This window comes from Canis aureus, chromosome 10 (genome assembly GCF_053574225.1).
Source record: "Canis aureus isolate CA01 chromosome 10, VMU_Caureus_v.1.0, whole genome shotgun sequence".
In the NCBI taxonomy this organism is placed as follows: domain Eukaryota; kingdom Metazoa; phylum Chordata; class Mammalia; order Carnivora; family Canidae; genus Canis; species Canis aureus.
The window spans coordinates 45814848-45839248 of NC_135620.1; the positions used below are offsets into that span (position 1 = coordinate 45814848).

A 24401-nucleotide genomic window follows, 5' to 3' on the forward strand; every position below is an offset into this window, starting at 1 on the left:
CTTCTATCTTCACTGACATGTCTTTTGTCCAGGTACTACATGTTTAACCTGTATCACTGCAGTTGCCAGTCTCTATTCTCCCACTCTTGCATTTGTCTAATCTATTTTCATAGGACAATAAAGAAATGCAGAAAGAGTAATTTGAATGTCAGGTCATGTAAGATGCAAATTACTGGCATGGTCCTTAGAACCCTGCATGAATTACTCTCTGCTTAGTTTTCCTATCTTTCTCTTATTACTTCCGTATTCCACTACAGTCATATTGGCCTGGCTGTCTGTCAGTTCTGCACCCAATGAGCCCTTCTCCACAAAACAGATTTGTCACCTTAAATTCTCTTCCCCAAATTTCTCCCACTGCTAACCTCTTCTTGTCCTTCAGGTCTCAGCTTAAATGGAAACTTCTTACAGAGGATTTGTCTGACTACCCTCCCTAAATTAAAGCCTCTCTATCATTATCTGTATTTTACTGATATATTTCCAGACCCTTCCCTAAAATAGCAGGTCTATGGCTTTAAGAACTTTCTTATTTTTTTATTGTATCCCCCAGCACCCTGCACACTACCTTACACATAATAGAAAATCAGTTTGTATCTGGCAAAAATATGAATTAATAAATGAATTATGAAAAGAGGGGAGATCACCTTATTCCTCTCATCACTGGTTTTTGACTCATTCTAAACTAACAAATCTTACAGATGCAACGCGATGTTGGAGAAAGAGACAGGGAAGATATAAAAATCAAAGAGAATGCCCCACAAAGCAGAAAAAAAGTCATTTCCAAATACTTCACCCGCTAGTTATGACATTGCAACTGGAGAAAACTCCTATGCAAATTCAGTCATGCAAGCCCCATTTAGCTCAGGAAAATGTGTAGAAATTGATTGAGTGAGCAGCTGGTGATATTGTAGTCAGGCTCTCTGGAAGTTAATTGGGAAGCGTTGTGAAAAATCCTGACATTGTACATGTAGCTATACTGACTTCCATTGTGCCCTAGACACTCATCACACACGGTTGCTCTCCACTATTACAAAATAACTGGATGCCTCTGAGTCTCTGATGACTCTCATCAATAGCCTGCTAAGAAAACGGAGGAGGAGCAAGTGATGAGTTGGAGTTTGAACTTTTATAATTGGAATGAAAAGCTCCTAATCTTGTGAGTTTTTGTTCCCTTCATGAACAGTTTTTATTCTCCTGTAGATAAATACAAACTATTTTTTTCAAGGTCTGTTTTTATATTGTTTTCATGGAAAATCTATCATTGAAGCTAAATCACTTTTTTTCCTGGTGTTTTATTTATTATCTGTTTCAGTTAGTTATTGTCATGAAAGAAACACCCCTAAATTTTATGCTTAAAACACCAGTGACCAAGTATTATTTCTTATAAGTCTATATAGTTCAACTCAACAGTGCTATTGTTCTAGAATGGGCTTGCTCATGTGTCCCTGATGAGCTGATGGGTTGGCTGGTGGTCTAGGCCTTATCTGGAGTAACCTGGCTATTCTCCATATGTTTCTCAGATCTTTTGTGTCTATTATATCCTAGGCATTGTGTTCTATCCCAGGAATACAGAGGTCAGTAAAACTCTTTAATGTTGAACAGTTTAGGTCTGAAAGAAGAATGATGATATGTAAACAAATACTGCATTTAAATGCCATCGGTAGTATAAGAGAAATTTGTGGTATACAGAAAGGACATCAGAGAGAAAATACTCAATCTTGAAGAGAGTGGGAAGAATCAGGAGGGACTTTTTGATATATGTTTCTTAAATCAAGTTTTAAAATAGTTTGCTAGGTTTCCAAGCCAGGAAAAAAAGATCCAGGCAGGAAGGGCAGCTGAGCAAAAGCACAGATGTGGGAGACACGCACTATTTCATTGAGCCTGGTGGATGTACAGTATAATACACTAGAGCAAGGTAAGACTGAAGGAGTAGATAGGTACCATGGGGTTTTGTATGCCAGACCGAGATTCAGTTTTGCCTTAAACAGTAAAATAACAACAACAACAACAACAACAACAACAAATTATCCACAACACTTACTATGTTTTTGCTATGTGCTATACATTCTCCTAAGTGTTTTGCATGCCTTCTCTCCTTAATGTTCCATATACCTCCACAACATGGGTACTACTATTTATCCTTATTTTAAGATATGGCTTTTAAGGGTAAAGACTCTAAATAAACTTACACATAAATAAAATAAGTGGCAAAATAGGATTCAGTCCCATATCTGTTGGCCTGAATTCTTAACCTCTAGGCCATATTGCTATCATGAGAGGATAATGGAATGGGTTTAAGTAGAGAAAGAATATGATCAGGTTTTCATTTTATAAAAACCTTGTTTGCAGTACTATAAAGGAGATAAAAGATTGAAGACAGAGTAAGATAGGGAAATAGTCCTGGTTAGAAATAATGAAGATTTAAATTTACACATTAGCAGTGAGGACAGAAGAAAAGAGATGGGGACCCAAGTTCTGTTAAGATTTTGTAACATATTGCATATTTATGAAGATAAAGAAGGCTAAAATGATTACCAGGTTTCTGACGCAATTGACTGAACAGATGGTGATAGCAAAGGTGCTGTATAGCTTAGATGTTAAAAGTCTAGATTCTGAAAAGGATTATTACCTACCTGAGTTTAGACTCCAGCTCTGCCACTTACCTAAGTGGCTAAGTGCTTCAATTTCTTCATTTGTAGAGTGGAGTGACACCTACCATAGTAAGTTGTTATAAGGACTAAATGAATTAATGGATAAAAAATGCTCAGCATAGTACCTGATAGATACACAGTTAACTCTCAGTTGGTATTTAATATTTCTCAATGAGAAAAGAAGAGGGATTTGGGAAACATTGGTGAATACAGTTTGAGACTTGTTTAGTATGAGGTACCAGTGAGTCAAAGGGTCTGTAAAAGTTCAGGAGAAAGATCTATGCTGAAAAGATACATGTGGAGCATCAGCATCCAGATAGTGGTTGAAGTTCTATGTGGTTGGGCTAACATAGGAAAATGGACAGTCTTAAGAGAAAAGCAACATTGAAGTGGTGAGAAGACTAAAATGCTGATAATAATTAAAGGAAAAGGCAATTAGTCAAAAAAGAAAAGCTTTTAAAGTGATTAAGTACAATACACCATCAAATGTTAAAGGTTAAGTAAGATATGAATGTGTCATAGGCATGTCTAACCTACCATGCCTTAAAGGGGGATTTCATGATTTTTTCCCAACCATTTGTCAATTTAATAGCTGGCACTATTTATCCAGGGGTAAGGCCAAAATCATGGACACCATTCTTGATTATTCTCTGTTTCACTGTCCTAACTTCAGTCCTGCAGTGATCAAATCCTTCAAATAAAAAAAAAAAAAAAATGAAGTCTTTTCAACACCTCCACCACTAATCTCTAGCCAATAAAAAAATACACAAATCTTCTTTCCTAGTACTGAGAAAATAATATTAAATAAAATGGGAAGTTTCATATATGATGAACTCCAACATATGCTGCCTGCAATGCTTCATAGCATATAAGTGGATGATGAACTAGTAATAAGCATACAAGAAATATTTACTGAATTTAATAAACCAATTCATCATGATGAGAAGATGTAAAATCTATGTAGGCTAATTTTGACAATATAGTGTTTTGTATGATAACCATCCAGCTAAATGATTCTAGGGGGAAAATACTTTTGACATGCTCAACAATTTTCTTAAGCATTTCAACTGAGTGTTGTATTTGTGTTAATATTTCATTGAGGACATTTTCTGTCACTTAATGCATCTATTTACAATCAAGTTTAATATTATTTATATATTTGTTTCCCCTGAAGAGCTATGGTTTCTACTTTATAATAACTTGAGTTATGCATCTTATGTATGTTTCCCATTTCATTCTAGCTTCCTGAAAGCCTGGAGATAAATATCAATCACATTGCCTGTATTGACCTATTTGGAAATTTCTTTACTTGGTTCTGATGTTATATATTTCACTAATTTGTTAAATATGACCTTTGTTATAAGCTAGCTTAAATTATTTACAGATGAGGTAAGTTATAAGCAAGTATATTTGATTTTTAAATATCCAAGAAAATGTCTTACATGAATCAAAGTTGAAACACAAGTGATTGAAGAAGTGACAGCTCCACAGTGGCCCTCTCTGCTCCGGGCAGCCAGTGATTCTGTCATTGATATGGAATACTTAAAGGTACCTAATTTAAAAAAAGAAAAAAGAAAACCGAACAATGAAAGGACTTCATTTAATGTCCAGGACTCCCATGAGAAAAAAACCTGTAATACTATAAACAGGATGAATATGAATATATACATATATATATATACTCATATATGATATGTTATGTTATGTCTCCAAAAAGAAGCCGCATTATATAGGAAGGAGTCCTGAACCTCCAAGGACACCCTTGACTAAATTGGGAAGCAACCTTGTATAGTGGAGTAGTCTTAAGAGCTCAGCCTTGGATGTTCCAGAGACAAGGGGATTTTAGCTCAGGTATGAGGCTATATTTGAAACCATTTCAGCTCAGTCCCCAGGGAGCACCTAGATGACCTCAGAAGAAGAAAGGTATATGATGCAACTAAAGACCTGTGTCACTAGTCACTAAACCTTCTAATGTGGGACCTCCTTTCAAAGATAGTGAATACCGTAACAGAAAGCCATTTCCCAGAAGGCTGGAAAGAGGAATGAACACCAGAGAAAGGAATGAGGTAGTAAAGCAATCTAGGAGGTGTTAGAGGAGGAATAAATGTCTCCTGGGAAATCCCAAGAGACACATGTTAGGGCAGTTGTCTCTGAAGTCTTGCCATTTAACATAGGGGTAGTAAGTCAGTAGAATAATCAAGACAGTTTAAATGATGTTGTCTAGGACTCAGAAACAGTCAAAGTTTAGGGAAACATCCTGGAAATACATAGTAAAACCTTATAAAATCTGAGTAATTCCTCATTTCCTATACACTCATTACCTCATAGCAACCCAGGATTTCTGCTCTCATCTCAAAGGATTCTATTGTGGTCACTAATGATCTCCTATTGTCTAAACTAATGGATTCATTTTTCATTATTCTACGCAATTTGTTTAACAAATACTTATGGAATGCTTACTAAATTCCAGGAAGTATTCTGGGCACCTGTGATACAATAAATAACATTCCAGTAGAGATGTTACAGAGGCAGAGAATGAAAATTGTTTTCCAGGTTTTGTTTTTTTTTTTTTTAACTGATGGACTTGGGTTTCCTAAATTTTTATCAGTAATGTGGGTGAGGTTTTTATGATATTTTGCTAGGGGAATTAAAAATAAGTTAATTCTACCACAAACCACATTCACCCTGCCCTGTAGTTTATCTCAAGGGAGATAAATGATGTATGTACAAATTCAAATGAAAAAATGAGAAATAAATTATCATTTTTTAATCTAGGCTTATGCCCAATATTTTAGTATAAAGATTTCTAATAAATATACTAAAGCATATGAGCTTAAAACTTAAGTCAAGCCCCCCTTCCTAAGACAGATCTTACCATAAATAAGATTCCAAACATTTAACCAATGAGTATTCTCTAAATTTAGAGGTAAAAATTGTTAAACTGAGGATGCACTATATTCTGCCTATGTTTTTTTGTTTTGTTTTGTTTTGTTTTGTTTTGTTTGTTTGTTTGTTTTTATTGGTGTTCAATTATTCTGCCTATGTTGATGAGTGATTCTCAGTTTGTCACAGCACACATCTTGTGGGACACTCTCCTGTTATTCGGGAGATATGAGACATCCTCCCAGGTCATCTGTCTGATAGGCAATACACAATGTTTTTGTTTGGCCTATTGTGTCCCACCATCTAACATAAAAGCAAATAAGGAAATCTCTTTGCATACCATTTATAAAATGATATCAATTTTCAAGGCTCTACACAATCAATAGCACACTGCTTATCTGTGGAATGACATATTTTGGTTCAAAATTTGATTTTTTGGTATTTTCTAACTTAAAATGTCATGAAAACATTTACAAAATAAAGATCAATGGTGACAAGTAGCAAATAAACCTCTACCCAGAGATAATTTCAATTAATATTCTGAAACAGGTATATGTTTCAGCATACACTTTCTATTTAAAGTGGAAAACTGGAAATACTGTTCCAGTTTCCACACTGGAAATACTGTTTTCTAACATATCCTTTTCATATAAAATATCATGAGTATCTTTCTATAGTACTTAATATGTTTCTACAACATTATTTTTAAGACAACTTTATGATATACAATTTATATCATGAATGTCCCATTATTGACTTTAACATCACTATTATAAAGAATGATATGATTTGTAGTCTTTTGAAAAGATCTTTTTATACACTCATTATTTGTGCATTAGGAAAAATAAAGGTAAAAGTAAAGTTATTGGGTAAAAAAGTTCATATATTTTTAAATGTGTTGAGATATATTATTAAGAAATGCCCACAGAATTTGGTCCCCAAGAATATGGAAGTGTTCATTTCTTAAGCTTTCTAAAACACTAAATATTGCAATATATTACTTTCTTTAGAGTTTATTTTGGCATATCTGTATTTGTTAAGGGATTTGAAATTAGCCTTATATGTTGGCCATTAGCATGTTTATGACAAACCACATTAGCATTTCAAAGAAAATAAGACTTCAGAGTGTAGAACTCCACCAATTATTGCTCTATTTGACTACAGAAAAAGAGAAAGTAGAAGTTCTTGACAAAGCAACATTTCTGTAGGCCACTAAATCATCTGTTCTTTAACAGGACTGAAATAGCAGCAAGTAAAAGAATGCAACCAAAGTTAGCCAAGACAATAGGGAAAATTATTAATTTCATTTAAACAATCTTAAATAAATAAATAAATAAATAAATAAATAAATAAATAAATAATAAACAATCTTCATGAGCCACAGAAATATGAGAAGTAGAGATTCAAATACTACCATATGTCGCCTATCATCTCTGCTTCTCTCTGCCCATTAGTTTTTAGACTCCAGACCTTAATCCTGTAGTCACAAGAGACATTATTTTGATTGCAAACTTGGGAATTATTTTGTTTTCAACTTTAAAAAAATTCCAGGGAAAAACTGTGACTGCTTTAGATTATATTTTTATAAAGAGAATTAGTTGCTATAATTGGCAGCCTTTACTACATTTTTGTAGTTGGGAGATTCTATCTTCCCAAAGGCAAAAAATATTATTTCCAGTTTAAAGATAAAGGCTGGTTAGACAACTAGTGTATGATTACTACACATTAATTGTATCCATTCTCAGACCCCTCCGTTCTGAAGATCTTGACAAAGAGTATCCTAATGAATCTCTTGCATGTTTTACATCTAGAGATGAGAGAAAGATAACCCCTTGTCTGAATGTTATTTTCTGTTATATTTGGGTTAAGCCCTCATTTAATTGGAATAATCAGTTGGGCTGCTAAGTATCCTGCTAAGTATCGAAGATATAATAGTAGAATTTTGTAGGAAGCTTGGAGAGAAAGCATTTCCTTTGCTTACCTATCCAAAGGTAGTAATGAGAGATTCAGCAACCAAGTATATATATGACTCAAAATAATGTGTTCAGTTTCAATGGAAGAACAGACCTCATCAAAAAAACTCCACATTTGTGCCTATCAGTTCTGTCCTAAAACCACCCATGGCTGGAAATGAGAACTGGTATCACCACAGTATGAGTTCTACACGACTTCACAGCTGTATAAGCATGTAGTACTAGGTTTCATGTATAAAGGCATACAAAATCTAAGGTTATATAATCTGTTTTATATTTCTAAAACTTTTAGTTGCTACTAACTCAAATTTACTGCTAAGTGAAGAATAGCAAATCCTTTTCAGTTGAACTATGAATATGTACCTACTTGATTTAAGTTACTAGCAATCAAGATAAAACTGGAATTTTATACAATTGGAAGAGTAGTTACATGGTCTATACACAATAACTGCTCATTAAAGGAACCATAGACTGCTTTTGTACAATATGTGTGTCACACTTTTTGTGGCCATTATCAATCTTAAAGTAATTGAACTGCATATAATTTTGTCCTAAAGTTCCTAACTACTCTTACAAATACATTTATATGAATTCCCCATGTCTTTTCACAGATGCCTCAAAAGGTAAATATTCTAAAAAATACAAAAATAATTAGGAGGCAAGCACTGTGAAAGCACTCTTGATAAGTTTTTCACAAAGAAATAAAATACATTAACTATCAAAAAATGAAATGAAATAAAATATAGAAATCATGAATATAGATGTCCAATATATACAATTCTTGGTCTAAAGGTTAAAAGTTCAACTTCAATATAGATTAGTAATGATGCATTATCATTACCCTTTGAAGGTCACTGAAAAGAAGTCAACAATTTGATGCTAGCTTCCAGGAAAAAATGTCACAGAAGTCTTTTCTTCATCAGTAAAAATTGCCTGAGTCACACAGGAAATAACTCATGGAAATCAAGACCAAAGTCATAAATATTAAATTAGAGACAAGAGTAGAAAAAAACAACAATTTTCATGTTCCCACTGTCTACTTACATGAAGAAGGATAATTTTACTTGATCTGTTAATCAATATGGAAGATACCTTACTTATGCTATATATGTTATTTATTTACTAATAACCCTCTAATATTTCAAAGATACATTCCTTAATTTAAAATAATAATAAATGCAGTATACCGTAAAAGTGTGATTCTTTGGAAATAATTCAGTTGAAAACTGCCTCTACTTGGTCATTGATGGAGATATGGATCATGCTAGTAGAGTCAGTGTCTGCAGAATTTATCAGGAGTTCAGGCTCATGACTAGATAAACAGTTGAAAAATTTTTATTTTTAAATTTGGAACTATGGAAACAATTGAGAATCATCAAATAATTATTATGAAAGATTTTAAAATAATGTATCAAACTATAATTTATATACCTTTATAATTAATTATAATATATTTAATGCAAATCAATTCCTATTCTTTTGCTGACCCCACCATATTAAGGATTAGTTGCATACTGAGCATGTGTGGCAAAATGCCAATTCTAAGTGTTACCTATTTAGCCTCATATGAATCAGTCATCTTTATCTGTAGTAATAATCCTTGAAACATACTGAATCCAGAAGATTTTTAAATTCTGTTGGGATGTACTTCAAATCACAAGTATTAGTCATTTTGCCTTAACAATTATTAATAGTATTCTCATCCTGCTACACTTAATCTTACTCTGTTTGTCTACACACCTTGTTATTAATTTATTCTTTCAATACATTGAACACTATTATGTGTGTCAGTCTATGCACTAGGAGCCAAAGATGAAAAGTTAAATAGATATTGTGAACATTTCCTTTGAAATATTTAATCTATAGTGACAGACAAAGAGAAGATGGTAGAGTAGGAAGACCAGAAGCAAATCTTGTCACAAAATTACAACTAAATATCATCAGCGTCAATGGCCCAGAAAACAACCTGAAGGCTGGCAGAAAATTGTACCATTAAATGTAAAGAAGAGGCCATATCAAAGAGAATGGTCTGGGTGAAGACATGGTCAGGAGCTAAGCAGAGCCACAGAACTGTGTCCATAGAAGGGAGGGACTGTAAGGGCTGAAAAAGGAGAGAAAGGGCTGCTCACACCAGGGAGTCCACACCGGGAAGAGAAATCCCTATAATGTATGGCTTTGAAAACCAGAGGGGATGAATTTCACAAGTTCTTACAACCAGTAGGACTTAAAATCTGGAACTTTAAAAATCAGTGCCCAAGGCTCTGAGAGAAAGGGCAAAAGAAACTGAGTCCCCACCCTTAAAGAAGAGCACAACAAACAGCCCATGGAGATACATTATAGAAACAGCAGTTTATGGGCAGTCCCAGTGGCTCAGTGGTTTAGTGCTGCCTTTAGCCCGGGGTGTGATCCTGGAGACTTGGGATCGAGTCCCATGTCTCCAGGAGGCTCCATGGAGCCTGCTTCTCCCTCTGCCTGTGTCTCTGCCTCTCTCTGTGTGTATGTCTGTCATGAATAAATAAAATCTTAAAAAAAAAAAAAGGAAAGCATCTTCAAGAAAAAAAAAAAAGAAAGAAAGAAAAGAAACAACAGCTTGAAAAACATGTGGGACATACAGGAGGGATATTTGTTTATTAATCTCAGAGCATGTGCTGGAGGGGTAGAAATCATTGGGAGACTTCTTCAGGAACAAAGGAGTGGCAGAAACAATTTCCCTCCTCCCACTCCCCAGCCTAAACACAGGACCACCTGCAGGAACCGGCAAAGGGCTAACACTCTTCACCTAGCTTGCTAGTACTGCAAGTCCCACCCACCATGTATTTTGTGGACCCAATCCTTCAAATATACTCTTGGTTGGAGCCCATCCAGAGTAGTACCACAAGATCCACAGTGTGCAAGCAGCCCCAACAGGGGCCAAAACCACTCCAAAGAGACTCCTTCCTGGGAAGAGAGAATGATAACCATACACACATCAGTCAGACTATGGCCCAGCAGTGGGCTGGGGCCAGACTGCTGGTCTGACTGCAGGCCCCACCTGCCAATGAAAGCTTCTCAGGGACAACAAAGGGAGAGAACCCTTCACTTCAGTGATATAGCATCTCTGGCAAATGTCTGGTCTGATTTAAGTAAAGCCCCAGGTAGCTCCAGACTAGTTCACTATTATAGCACAGGAACCAAACACTGCCCACAATAAGTAAAGAAAGCCATTACAGAAAAGTTTACTACAGGAAAAAATAACTAAGCTACAACAGGAGGACACATGCAACACACAGGAGACCTCCCTGGAAGCACTTCCCCTGGAGCAGGTTCTAGGGGATAGGGGACATTGTACCACAGGGTAGTATAGGACCTTTTCTTCATAAGGTCACTACTTTTGAGAGCAGGAGATGTCACTCACTTTCCTAACAAACAGAAACAGAGAGTTGGACAAAATTATGAGACAGAGTAACATATCCCAAGTGAAAGAACAGGACAAAACAATAGAGAGAGCTATTCAAAATAGAGGCAAGTAATATACCGAATAGATAATTTATATTATAACCATAAAGATACTCACTGAACTTGAGAAAAGAGAGGAGGACCACATTGAGCTCCTTAACAAAGACAGGAAAACATTAAAAAATTAAAGATGAGGAACTAAATAAATTATATAAAAAATATACCAGATGGAATAAAAAAGCAAACTAGAGGAAGCACAAGAACAGACTATCAACATGGAGGACAGAATAATGAAAGAAATCAATCTGAGCAGGTGAAATAAAAAACAATAATTCAAAATGAAAACAGGAGACTCACACATAATAACATTCACATTATAGGGATCATAGAAGAAGAGAAATAAGAAGGTGTAGAAAATTTACTTGACGATATAGCTGAAAACTTACTGAATCTGGGGAAGAAAACAGAAATTCAGACCTAGGAGGTGCAAAGAACCCTTAACAAAATCAACACAAGGAGGTCCACATCAAGACACACAGCAATTTAAATGGCAAAATGTATTGATAACAAAAGAGAATTTTAAAAGCATCAAAAGGAAAGAAAACATTTACATTCAAGGGTTAGCCCATAAGGCTATTAGCTGAATGTTCAGCAGAAACTTTGCAGGCCAGAAGAGTGTGGCATGATATATTCAATATGATAAAAAGAAAAAAAAAAAAGAAAAACTCTGCAGCCAAGGATACTCTATCCAGCAAGGCTAGCATTCAGAATAGGAGGAGAGATAATGAGTTTCTCAGACAAAAGCTAAAGAAATTCATGACCTATAAACCAGCCCCACAAGAAATGTTAAAGGGGACTGTCTGAGTAGAAAGGAAAGATATATGTAGGTATAAGAAAAATAGAAGCACAAAAGCAGTAAAGTAATTACATCTGTAAAAATCAGTCAAGAGACTCATAAAACCAAAGGATATAATGTATGATACCATATACCTAAAATATGTGGGGAGAGGAGTAAAGAATGGGTTCAGACTTAAACAACTATCAACAATTTACACTTCTATAACAGAAGATGCTATATAAAAAAACAAATGGCAAACAAATCAAAATCAGTACTAGAGATGGAAACAATAAAGAGAAAGGAATCCAAGTATATTGTTAAAGAGGGCCAACTAATTGTGAAAGAACAGAGTAAGGAAAGAACAGAGAACTATAAAACAACCATAAACAAATAAAATAGCAATAAGTACATACCTGTCAATAATTTGTTGAATGTAAATAGACTAAACTCTCCAATTAAAAGACACACAGTGACAAAATGGATAAAAAAACAAGACCCTTCTATATGCTACCTACGAGAGGATCATTTCAGACCTAAAGATACATGCAGATTAAAAGTGAGGGGATTGAAAAGCATTTATCATGAAAATGGATGTCAAAAGAAAGTTGGAGTAGCAACCATTATGTTAGACAAAATTGACTTTAAAACAAAGACTCTAACAAAAGAAAAGAAGGACAGTATATAATCATAAAGGGAAATATCCACCAGGGAGATACAATTGTAAATATTTATGAATCCAACATTGGAGCACCCAAATACATAAAGCATCTAATAATGAACATAAAGGAAAAATTGATAGTAATAAAAACATAGCAGGGGACTTTAACACTCTGCTTACATCAATGGACAGATCATCCAAACAGAAAATGAACAATTAACAGTGACCTTGGATGATACATTGGACCATATCTAACAGATATATTCTGAACATCGCATCCTAAAACAGCAGAATGCACATTCTTGCCAAGTGCACAAGGAATATTCCCCCAAACAGATCACATATTAGGCCAAAAAATGAGTCTTAACAAATTCAAAAAGATCAGTGTTATAACATGCATCTTTTCTGACCACAACACTGTACAACCACAGGAAAAGAATCTGGAAAGAGCACAAATACATGGAGGTTAAATAACATGTTACTAAGCAATAAATATGTCAACCAAAAAATAAAAAAAATATATATAGGGAAACAAAAAAAGCCAAACACAATGGCTCAAGAGTGACGTTTACAGCAATACAGTTGTATCTCAAGAATAAAAAAAAAAAAATCTCAAATAAATCACCTTACACCTAAAGGAGCTAGAAAAAGAACACAAAACACAAAACCAGTAGAAGGAAGGAAATAATAAAGATTATAGTAGAAATAAATGAAAGAGAAAAAAAAAAAACACTATAGACCAGATCAATGAAACCAGGAGCTAGCTCTTTGAAAAGATAAACAAAAGTAATAAACCTTTAGCCAGACTTATCAAGAAAAACAGAGAGGCAGGGAGAGGATCCAAATAAACACAATCACAAATGAAAGAAGATTCTGTATGTTAGTAAATTGAACACCAATAAAAAATAAATTAAAAAAAAAAAACAAATGAAAGAAGAGAAATAACAGACACCACAGAAATACAAAGGATTAAAAGAGAATATTATGAGAAAGTATATGCCAATAAATTGGACAGCCTAGAAGAAATGGATACATTTCTAGAAACATACAACTGCCCAACACTGAATCAGGAAGAAACAGAAAACTTGGAGACTGATATCATCAGTGAAAATGAATCAGTAATCAAAAAACTCCTAACAAACAGAAATCCAGGAGCAGGTGGCTTCACAGGTAAATTCTACCAAGCATTTAGAGTTAATAACTATTCTCAAAATATTCCGAAGACAGAGAGAGAGAAGAGGAAGGAAAGCTTCCAACTCATTCTATGAAGCCTGCATTACCCTGATACCAGAACCAAATAAAGACAAGAAAGAAAGAAAGAAAGAAAGAAAGAAAGAAAGAAAGAAAGAAAGAAAGAAAGAAAGAAAGAAAGAAAGAAAGAAAGAAAGAAAGAAAGAAAGAAAGAAAGAAAGAAAGAAAGAAAGAAGAAGAAAGAAAGAAAGAAACTATAAGCCAATACCTCTGATCAACATAAGGCCAAAAAATGTTCAACGAAATATTAGCAAACTGAGTCCAACAATATATTTTAAAAATCAAGCACCACAATCAAGTGGGATTTTTTTCCTAGATGCAACGATGGTTCAATATTCACAAATCAATCAACATGATACACCACAACAACAGGAGAAAGGATAAAATCATATGACCCTTTCAATATATGCAAAAAAAGCATTTGACAAAGCACAACATCCAGTCATGATAAAATCCTTCAATGTTTAGATGGAACATACCTCAACATAATAAATGCCATATATGAAAGCCATAATGAGACCACCTCACACCTGTCAGAATGGCTAAATCAAAAAACACAAGAAACAGCAAGCACTGGAATGGAGTTGGAGAAATAGGAACTCTAGCACTGTTGGCAGGACTGAAAACTGGTACAGCTGCTGTGGAAAACAATATGGAGATTTCTCAAAAAATTAAAAATAAAACTTCCCTATGATTCAGTAGTTGCATTACTGGGTATTTACCCAAAGAATACAAAAACATGAATTTGAAGTAATATATATATATATATATATATATATATATATATATATATATACCCTTATGTTTATTGCAGCATTATTTACTATAATTATGGAAGTACTCCAAGTGTCCATTGATAGATGAATGGATAAAGAAAAAGTTTTATATATGTAACATTCAAAATATTGTATATATTTTATATATGTATACATAAGATGGAATATTATGCAGCCAAAAAAGAATAGAATCTTGACAATTGCAACAACATGGATGGAGTGAGAGAGTATAATACTAAGCGAAATAAGCCAGTCAGATAAAGACCCATATACCATATCATTTAACTTATGTGGAACTTAAGAAACAAAATAAATGATCAGAGGGTCAAAAATGAAGGGCAAACCAAAAACTAGACTCTTAATGATAGAAAACAAACAGATGGCTATCAGAGAGGAAATGGGTAAGGGAATGGATGCAATAGGTATAGGGGATTAAAGAGTACACTTATCTTGACAAACACTGATTAATGTGCATAATTGTTGAATCGCTATATTGTACAACTGAAACTAATTTAACACCATATGCTGACTACACTGGGATTAAAATTTTAAAAAATAAAGCAAGGAAATAGAACAACAACAAAAATGCTACAACTATTCCAGCAATAACACTATTTAAATCCTTAACTTGTTCATATTTCATTGTCTGGCCTTATATCTCATTAATTTTAATAGAAGAAATGAAGGAGAAATCAGTATTTATGGGTAATATCTTTTAAAGGTAAACTTCAAAATTTTATATATATTATATATATTACACACATAAATATATATGTTATACATAGGATAGACTAAATCTGACAAAATATCACTTTTTAAAATGTGCATAATACCAGTAGATTTGTATACTGGTATGTAACTAAAGACCTTTTATTTAAAAATAAAATAAGGGATCCCTGGGTGGCGCAGCAGTTTACCACCTGCCTTTGGCTCAGGGCACGATCCAGGAGACCCAGGATTGAATCCCACGTTGGGCTCCTGGTGCATGGAGCCTGCTTCTCCCTCTGCCTATGTCTCTGCCTCTCTCTCTCTCTCTCTCTGTGACTATCATAAAAAAATAAAAATAAAAAAAATAAAAAAATAAAATAAAATAAAGGGTAACTAAGTGAGGTAGGCCGATTTTTTTTTAAAGTCCATATATATGTAATATTATTTTGTGAGGTAAATTTGGGCCATTATACTTACTGAATTATTTTGATAGTTCAGCAATATATTCCATTTAATTAATTCTTTATTAGTATTTTTTTAAATTCTCACAGACACAATTTTGTGTCATTGGCTCCTCTTATAAAGATGTTCAACTGATTTATCCAAGCTCATGTTCAAGTATTTTTGTAAAATACTGTTAATGATGGATCGATGTTGTTTTCAGCTTGTTCACACACCAGTTCAATATATTTGTATCTAGTAAATACTTAGTAAAATATGAAGTCACTATATAAAAGTATTAAAATAAAATTAATTTGCATAGAACTCCCATCCTCTACCCACACAAAATGCAGGATTTAATGGAATCAGATAATATACAGCTGAATTCTACTAAAATCATTTCTACAGTAGTACAAGTAGCCCTTTATAAGCTAAGACTTCAATTCCCCCAGCTCCCTGGCATATGACTTATTAACATTTGCTCTTAATTTTAATGAAAATGATTGAAAGTAATATTTACTAAATGTTTTTGGAAATTTTCCAATCTATGTTAATACTTAATTGAAATGTGCCTAAGGCACTTAACATATATTAGCCTTACACTGATAGTTGTTTGGTTTTCCATAGGACTAAGAAAAATTGTAAATAACAGCAATGCCTTTGGGCAGGGAGGCTGGAAATTATAAACCTAAGGTTAATGAAAATGACCTTTCTGCACAAATGTTACTGTCAGAGGTAAAAAGAATGAGTTATGTTTTAGTCATGAAAAATAAACAAAAAATAAAGAAAACTCTCATATCTCATTCTTATTTTGCAATCTTTTGACCTTTTACTTCTTTTATTCTGTAGGATATATTTCTGTATCAAATTTTGTTCTAACTTGAGTATTCCATTTTTATTTCATTTCTCTGGTTTTAAGTTCAAAATATTTATTTTGTTGATAACATGAGGAAACATATCCTTTTAGGTATGTATATTCTAAGTTCATCTGTGAGGTTTTTCCTACAAAAATTCATAAAAAATGAGATGACTCTAATTATGCTTAATGATAGAAAATTAAAAGAATCATAGGGACATGTAAATGTAGAAAATTCTTCTTTTGGGTCCATTTAACAGATACTCAGTTTACCGTTGTGCTTCATGGGCAGGATATTGTGCTGTGACATGACTAATTAAAACAACATAAAAGAAAAAGTTATAAAAATAGTGTCTTCCCATAATCTTACAGTTAAATTGGGTAAATATGACATATGCATGGAAGCCATTAGAGAATCAGCTAAAATATTAAAAAATACCAAAAACTAAGCATTTTAAATTAGAGACAAACTTTTGTTCCTGACTTTTCCTTTACTTATGGAAAAAAAAAAGTCTTAACCACTCTCTTTAAGTTTAACAAATTATCAAAAATAGTATTATGGAAATAAAAGCACAAGAATTCTGCAAGACTTTTTTACTTAATTATCACAAGGAGTTTTCTACCCAAAGATTAAAAGTCACCAAACTCTATTGTTATTATCATAGACACGAACTGCTTACTAATTCCAATGGACGCATTAGGAATTTTTCTCTGAAAGATACTAAACACACATTTAATTAGAAATGTTTGGGTTCACTTGAGAAATCAGAGCTCTTGTTAGCAAATCTTTTGTGCAAAGAAAAACTGCCGTTACAACAGAATATAAAATCATGTACAAGGCACTTGAGAAAGTATGTACAAAGATACATGAAATTAAAAAGAAGCACATATGCTCCGGATTCTTCTTTATTGAAGTAACCATAAATGATATGGACAAAGGTATACCAATGAATGAAAAGATATTTACAGTCAATAATTTTATCAGTCAGTGGAGTCTAAGAGTAGGATGGCAATATTTTTACATAACATACATCTACTTCCAGTTCAACCACATTCATTCATTCACAAAACATTTCTTGATCCTCCTACAATGTTACACATTTAAGGCTGACCACCCTTAAATAATTTCTCCTCTCGGGGTGCTGTTTCTGAGAACACTGTTCTAGTTTGTCTATTACTAGTCTGATTCTTCTTTCTCCATTTCTTGCTTATCTTCTGGTTCGTCTTAGTTCATCAGCATAGGCCATCCCTAAGTTGTCTGGATCCTTGTGTTATTCCTTGTAGTTCTACCTATAACCCATTATGTCCTGTCATAAAGCTTCAATTATCAATTCTCCTCAGATGGCTCAGATTTCTGTATTTCCAACACAGTCCTCTCTCTTTCAACTTGAATATTTACCGCCCCTTTTCCCTGGGCCCCTTGACATCTCTACCTGGACTTAACATATCTTCACTTCAGCAGGCCTCTCCCAAACCCTCTCCTCACAAGAGTTCTGTACTCCTCCAATGTGTCTTCTCAAGCCTTAATGTTACCTGATCTCCCTCTTCCATCCCATCACTCCTCCTTAGAGGCTCAGGTTTGATGCCTCTTTTTGAAATGCCTAATTCTACCCCCCAAGAAGAAGGAAAGTATCTATTCCCTCAGAGTCCCACAAAACCAGACCCCATCATGGCTATTTGTCTTCTACTAAAATTTCCTTTTCATTTTTAAATTTCTATTCATGGCACCCATCCCCTGGTCTTTCAAGATTAAAAACTTTATTATACTCACATTTAATTAGTGATGAAAAACTGTAACTTTTCCCCAGAAAAAGTTTCTAGTTTGATACCTTATTTTAGAATTTCTGATCACCTTTCTGAAGCAGAAGCTGTCTCTTCTTTCCTCTAAACCTCACCCAGCAACATAGTTATTGCTGTTTGTGTCCATATATTTTATTCTCAACTATTATTATACTAGAGACAAAAATGTCATCTGCTTCATCTGAGTTTCTACCACAGCAACACTACACAGTAAATGATAAATTCCTTTATTTACTAAGAGATTATTATTATTTGATGATCTGTATTTACACCAGTCTACCCAGTATACTAACCTCCACATCTTTAGTATTCTGGTCAATCCTGCCCCACTTTAATTTTTTAGCCATTATTATGATCTTTTTATTTTCAACTATCACCATCACCACCACCATCGTTATCATCATCATTATCACCACCAAAGTCATCATTGTTCCTAGAGTGGCTGACTTTTGTTTGTTCATAGATTTCCATTTTCAAAGAATTTTCATACACTTATTTGTTAAACAGGACAGCATAACATTTCTTAATAAATTATTAATTTTCCAGAGGATAAAGAACAACCTGAAGTACTTGGAAATATATAATAATAAATGTGCTCCCTGAACTTAAGAAGTTTACATTGTAAAACAATTAAGCAATAAATAATATATGTGAGTTTTTAACTAGTATTTGGTGACCTTTGTCTTAACTTTGAATAACTCTTTACCCATACTCTTTGAGGTACCTAAAATTTTTTCTTCAAAATTTTCTTCTTAACAAGTGACTGAAGCTGAAGGTATGCTAATGCAGGTGTAATAATATAAGGAAAGCACACAAATTTCCCTATAACCATTTAATTTTTTTTACTCTCAAATATCCCCACTGAGCCTGTGTTAGTAAAAGATTTCTCACTAATTATATTATATTTCAAGAACACCAGAGCTTTCTGAGATGCACAGGAATTAAAAGGAAAGAAATTCTACTTCTCAAGATAAAAGCCTATGACTATGTAGAAATATTATCTACTAAGCAGGCCGATGCTATTCAACAAACCATTAATAAGATTTAAGAAATTATTTTATTTATTTCTCTAGGTTTGGTGGTTGTACCCTATAGGTGCCATCTTGAAGATTATCTCATTACCCTATAAAGATTGGGGATCTCTAATTTTCCTTTGTCCTCTGTGATATTTATATTCAAAACTTCAAAACCCTTTTTTACCCTTTATTTCATCATAATAAATGTCAACAACCAATTTTTCATCCTATGTCACCATAAAGTCTAGGTGGAAAGCAACACAATGCAACTTGAAAAAGTAACCTGAATTCACCACCCTAGTAACTGAAAAGGAGGAAAAAAAAGGAAAATACACCACAAAATTTAAAAGAAAGAAAGAATGAAAGAAAGAAAAAAGAAAGAAAGGCTTTTGCATAACTGCTATGAATAAGATACTATGTTAGATAATGAAACATACTATTTTCTTTAATCATTGTAATTTAGAGAGATAGGTGTTATTATTTTCCGTTTATATCCCTGGAAATGAAAATCAAAGATCTTAAAAAGGTAGAGGTGAGATTCAATCCAAGTTTAGTTTTTGATCCTCTAAGTACTTAATAATCAAAGCAAAACAAAATGAAAGCTAAATGAAAAACAATTTAAAAACCCATTCATGTAGTTAGTGTACATATATAAAAAGACCCTGGATAGTTTTAACCTCTTTGCAAAGTTTGGGTTGGTTAACCATGTAAAACGGGAGGTTTATTTTAGTGGCCAAACCTATTGCTTCCAAAACAGAGATATAAGGTTATTTCTCAGTAAAAAGATGTTCATTGAATACATAAAATCTATGTATATCTAAATAACATATGATTGTTGCTCAGTAGTTAGCCATGCGATTTGGCCTAAAAGAGGGTGCCTAAAATCTCATGACATAGGATGAATTGAGAAATGCAAAGAGAAATGCAATTCAGTTTAGTATTGAATTCGAAATCATAGCAAATAGAGATAGCCTTGGGGAGGAAGCAGACCACTGATGCTCCAAAGTTTCTTGTTGTGCTTAAGAATTAAAAGAATCTTTTATTATGATTATTCTTGTTCCAAATTTATGCCCAATATATAAAATGAAGACTCCTTCACCAATCAAAATTCACTGACCTATGCTTTTAAGCATTCAGGGCTCATCAAATACTTTCCCCAAACCAATGAGTTAGCAAAAGCATACCCTGACACCTTGAAATAAACAACAAGATGGGAAGTCTTTTAGAAATGCGTGCTGCAAACTATCTTGGCTCAGCATCAGTGAAAATGGTAATTTTTATGACAACATAAATATAATGTTAATTACTCCATGATATTCAGCCCAGATTCTATTTCTACCATGTCAGTGAATTTTAAATCCAGTTTGAAAGACAAAAAAAAAAAAAAAAAAAGGCTTTTGTTTATACATGAAACAGTGACCATCATGTCTGCTGACTAAATCAAATGATTTCAAGCTATAAGGTCAGAAGGTCCTGACAGAGTCGGAGTCAGATGCCCTACAGTTAAAAATTCATATGCTCAAATCAAATACCTAATATTTTTTTTTGACCCTGAAATGCTAAATAAATAAGATCAGAAGAATTTAAAGAAAACACGGTAATGGTGAACTGTGCTGTCATCTTTAATATGTTTTACACAGAAGCTGAGTCATTAGGTTCTGAAATTTTATTCACTTATAATTTATTTTAGAACCTACTTAATTAATATTCATAAGTATCCCTTACTGTCCTTTGTTTCTAAAATTAATACAATTCTAAAACTGGAACTCTTATGTTTGGTTAAGAGCTTAAATCTATGTTATTTTAACTTATGCAAAATCAACTGGAGAACTAAGAATAATTATCCAAATAAATCAACCAAAAATAAAGTTTTGCAGCACTTCTATGTAATGCATAATGTAAAGGATGTTTTATACCCAAATTTTACAAATGATACTTCCAGTTATTTACTTTAGTGGTCTAAAACCTAGGCATGGTGCTTGGATTTGTGGAGTACTTGCAGTAGGCAAAATAATGACCTCCCAAAGATATACACATTTTAATCTCCACAACCTGTAAATATATTAAATGGGGTGGGGGTTAAGTTGGCTAATTAAATGACCTTAAGATAAAGAGACTCTGAATAACAGATAAGGAGAATTTCCTGGCTCAATGGAATCAGAAGGATTTTTATAAGTGAAAAAGAAAAATAGGAGAGCCAATGTCAAAGTGACACAGCCTGAGAAAGACTGCACTGGCCACCAGGTCCCTTTGGCTTTAAAGGTGGGAGGGCACCTTGAATCAAGAAACTGCACCACTTCTAACCACTGGAAAAGTTAAGGAAGCACAGATTCTCTCCCAGAGCCTCCAGGAGAAACATACCCCTTCTCCCACCTTGAGTTTGGCCCTCTGAGATGTTTCTTACTTCTAACATCCAGAACTCTATTAAGATAATAAATGTATGGTATTTTAAGCCACCAAGTCTTTGCAAATTTGTTATAGCAGTAATGAAAAACTAATACAGATATTCTCACAAATATATTACTGGTAGCTCCTGGATGGATTATTGGTAGCAACATTCCCAATACCTAATACAGTCCCTGGTACATTGCTTAAGCAATTACATTTGACTGATAACCAAAAAACAATTTCCATTATAGGTAAGTAATCACACAGATACAATATTAAGTTCACACTGTAATCCCTCATACAAGTCACATGTATAAATTGTTTCTTGAAGGAGTTTGGAAGACTAGAAAGAAAATTTTATCCTCAGTTTTGCTTTTTTTTTTTGGTAGAGACAGCAAAATTCATATGCAAATAAAAGAAAAATAGTGTTATGCCATGAAAAATGACATGTATATAACAATGCTGAAGCAATGCTACCAAAATACCACCAAAGTACTCAAAATCAGAACTAATTTTATGGTACATGGGAGAAGGATTGGGAGAGGGAGAGAAAGAATCTCAAGCAGTCTCTCTGCTGAGTGTGGAGCCCAATGTAGGGCTTGATCTCACAATCCTGAGATCATGATGTGAGCCACCCAGGTGCCCCATATCCCAAATCTTAATAAAAGGAAATAATGCATCAGAGGAAATAATAAAAAATTCATTAAGTCCAGGTAGTCAACTCCTCTATAATAGTAATGGACAGATTTCACACAGGGGAATACTTTCTGGTATCCTTTTTTTTTTTTAAACTAACAAAGCACAATTAAAAATAATGTATAACATATGGGAGAAAGGAAAGAGTGGACAAATATAATAGTTGTAATGGGAAAGAGATTTGATTAGGAAGACCAGAATGGATCTTAAGTGTTCAGACACCAGAACAAAAATAAGACACCAGAAAAATGGACGTATAAACCTCTTACCCTACTATAAATTATGGAAAGGGGTCGTTTGCTTGTTTGTTTTCTAGATTTACACAAACCTGGTTCAAATTCTGTTGAGACTGGCTAGGAGGTCAATTTGTGTTTTTTCTCTGGAGTCCCTCAAGGTCAAATGGGTCAAATATAGTACTTGCTAGAAATTCCTAAATAAATAAGAAAATCTTGTCTTGTCTATGCTAGATTTCTTCATTACTCACAAAATGTCATTATTTCTGGGGAAAAGGTTGAACTACTTTAAGAGAATCTAAATTCATTATAATGAGCTAAATTGATGAAATTGAGGGAATATCTAGCATACTCTGAAGTATTTGCAAATATAAGCTAGCAATACTTTTATATGTGATAAAAGTATATTTTTAAAAGGGAAAACGATAAATCCAAACCTCAAAATAACAATTGTCCTTGACCATGAGTCGGGACAATGCTACAGTAAAGGAGCACCTCACTAATGAAGCAGTGTTTGTTACATATTTCAGTTCTTAAGCTGAGTGATGAGTTTGTAGATTCAGTTTTACTCTTATGGCTCATATTTTCCATGCATCAAATTAGAGGAAATAAAATGCAAATCACATCTACCTACAATAAGCTTGCATTTTAATAATTAAAAATGAAAAGTCTAACAAGAGAGATGAGGAAATTAAAAATTAAATATATGGGAACCACTCCCTCCATGAAGAAATTCCACCTACGCTGCTTTCCAAAAATGCTACTGCCACTGCTGCCATAGCACGTGTCCAATACTTTGCAGACATGTTTAATATTTACCCTCTCAATGTATCCTTACAACATCTGCAATGATACTCATATTTTCTCCATTTTATGCAAAAGACAATTTAAGAAAGGATAAGTGACCTACATACAACTCAGTGGAGATGGCAAAACTGTAATTCAGGATTGCCTGACTCTAGAGTCCAAGATATACCATGTTATACCTAGAAGTCCCCTATGATTTTCTAGGATTAGTTGTCTCATAGGTCTCCAAATTGGACATACTATACATTTGCTGTAGAAACACCTTTTCAGAAAAGCCCTTAATGCTAAAAGAAAGTAAAGTTACAAATGGATTGTTCCAAAGCAGATTGAAATTACACACCTAAAAATTGTATCTAATTATCAACTCATAAAGGATAAGTGCAGAACACCAATTAAACAGAAAAGAATGAACTACTGCCAAAGGATAAAACTAAGGCTTTTGTCACTTTAAACTAGTATTTTTTAAAAGATTTTGTTTATTTACTTAAGAGAGAGAGAGAGTGAGCTCGAGCCGAGGGAGGGGCAGAAGGACAAGCAGATTCCCCACTGAGCGTGGAGCTCAACAGAGGCCTCAATCGCAGGACCCTGAGATCATGACCTGAGCCCAAGTCAAATGGTTTAGCTGACTGAGCCACCAAGGCGGCTCTTCAAAGTAATATTTCTAAACTCTCCCCATAACTGCTGATCTTTAAAGATTCATCAATGTCCTCAAGATAGAAACTCCAGTGCTACCTTCAATTCCAACAGCTAAAGAATGACCACTCTAGCACATAAAGTATAATTCAGCCTGAAATTATCACGTAAAAAAAATGGGATTATCTTAAAAATAAATTGCAATAATATATGATAATCACTATTCAAACGCCTATCTTCATGTTTGTCCTCTGATATCAAAGTTTTGGTAGCTCTGAAGAAATAAAATAGATGCATTTATCTGGCCTACTCCAGTTGTGGTATGTGTGTTTACAATCTTCATGTGTATGAACAGGAATAT

The 24401-nt window shown here is 33.7% G+C and overlaps 1 long non-coding RNA gene across 1 annotated transcript in view; it reads right to left on the reverse strand.

Annotated features, from left to right (window-relative positions):
• LOC144322307 (uncharacterized) overlaps positions 1-24401 on the reverse strand; it is a 551832-nt gene that overhangs the window by 106630 nt on the left and 420801 nt on the right. The window contains exon 7 of the long non-coding RNA XR_013387914.1: positions 4091-4200. This is a non-coding gene — a long non-coding RNA (uncharacterized LOC144322307). The remainder of the gene's footprint in view (positions 1-4090; positions 4201-24401) is intronic.